Genomic DNA, 1,972 nt, shown 5'->3' on the forward strand with positions numbered 1-1,972 from the left:
TCACATCAGTTGGCAGGAACTGCCCTGTGCTGCAGCCGTGCTGCAGGGCCGATGTAACGCACGGGATCCTCGTTGGTTTCACTGCCGCTCTGATTTGTTTCATTGCTACAGATCACACAGCACGCTTTTCATTGCTGATGGCGACACTGTCCAATCACTTCGCTGTTGTTGCCTCTGAAGTGATGGCCAGAGTTTGGTGCAGATCCGAACAGGAGAAAACATTTGCAGACAGTAACTTGCGCTTCCGCTTTCCGCATGCTTGATTCGTCTGAAACGTGCAACACTCCATCGCTGGCACACAGAATATCGCACAACAAAGGAATTGCAGCAGCAGAAGCAGACGGTGCCATCATAGTTGCAAGGAGCGCTGTGCATCACATGACAGGCCAGACCAGTGACGCTAAGCTAGGGTGGCTCCTAGCTAAGCGGCGGTTTTCTGGAGGCCGTCGCATTTTATACACTTGCGCATATGTTTTCTATTGTAGAAATGCGATTCCAACTGGAGAAGAATTGCGGTGAAACCTTTCCGGGCGTAGCAGTGCAAAAGCCGAGCTATAGTGCAAAAACATTCGCAAAAACAAACATTTTTTGAAGGCACTTCTGGGCTGTTCTCGGGCTGTATTTTTCAGGATGTGTTTAAGACCTTAGCGATCACTAAAACTGAAGTCTTTTTCTGCGAGATTTTCATGATTTCACACCCGTGCCTCCCTTAAATGGCCACATTTACATAGTGTTTACAGCTTTTATTTACACAGATAGCATTTTAACTCATCTTCTATCAGTGAGCAGTGGTCAAAAGTATACCATTGGCTTGTCGGCTGTTCACACCACTCTATACGACATTGGCTCACCTTTGGACACTGCCAGAGACCATCATACTTCAAAGATAATGGTTAGTTAGCTACACCAGTGTGCACTGCAGAATGTTGTAGGTACGAATTGCACAGAAAAGACACACACAGGAAAAAAACACGAGGGAGACTGAAAGAGCACTCTTCGAGTCTCCCTCGTGTTTTTTTCCTGTGTGTGTCTTTTGTGCGCAATTCGTTCCTACAACAGTATGCACCGGCTCGCCCAACAAGAAGTTCTTAACTGCAGAATGTTGAAGTAATTTTCAGGCTGGCAGTTATACTTGCAGTTTTCTGCACATTAGCTACACACGAGTTCTGTGAGGAAGCTGGTAGCAAGATAGTGACTGAGGTGGAATGTGTTGTCTGCAAGTTAAATGCTGCTCATCCATAAACAAGCACGGGCAATTTGACATGTTGTTCTGCTTACAAACCAATCGTCCTTCCCATTCCTAACACAGCATCTCCAGAACTTAATGGGTAGACGACGATGTTAGACTACACCTTGAACATTTTCAAGCTTTGGGTAGTTTTATTTACATTACAGGCAGAACACCACAACATGTGAAAAAACAGGCACTCTCTGTTTAAAGTTTCTTTAAAAACTTGCTAATGTTGCAACATTGCCAGCCATACAATTGTCTGGCAGTTATTAGGTACACCACATTTGCCATCTTTACTAGCACAGATATCCATGTGCACTCTGCACAAATTTGTACAAAGACAACTAATTTCATCTTAATGCTTGCATTTTTGCTGTGCCATAATTTTGCAGGTACCAACAGTGTCAAGGTCAAATTGACTTGTGTGATGCTTACCGGTGGCGCAACAGTGAAGAACACAGCAACTGTGCTTGAAGAAGTTCAGTGCTTTCTGCTTGCAAAGCAGTGCACGAATAACCGCGTTACTATCTGTAGCAATTTTTAATACTCTGTTTCATCTATGCATTTTGTGATAAGCTTTTAAACCAGTTCACATGGTATGGAGGAGGATCACTTGTGGAAGTAGATGCCCTTGCGAGATTCTTTGTAGACCCAGAAATACTTCCTGAATGTGGAAACTTGCTGTACTTTTTGACATAGTACATGTGTAGTTGATATGTTACTCATTTTCCATCATTTCAG

General features: G+C 43.8%; 1 pseudogene across 1 annotated transcript in view; it reads left to right on the top strand.

Annotated features, from left to right (window-relative positions):
* Positions 1-1,972, top strand: part of LOC149351056 (regulator of microtubule dynamics protein 1-like) — a 48,927-nt pseudogene that overhangs the window by 46,712 nt on the left and 243 nt on the right. The gene's annotated exons all lie outside the window — the stretch shown is intronic.

The sequence above is a fragment of the Amblyomma mixtum genome, chromosome 3, assembly GCF_055824585.1.
Source record: "Amblyomma mixtum isolate Tamu chromosome 3, ASM5582458v1, whole genome shotgun sequence".
In the NCBI taxonomy this organism is placed as follows: Eukaryota; Metazoa; Arthropoda; class Arachnida; order Ixodida; family Ixodidae; genus Amblyomma; species Amblyomma mixtum.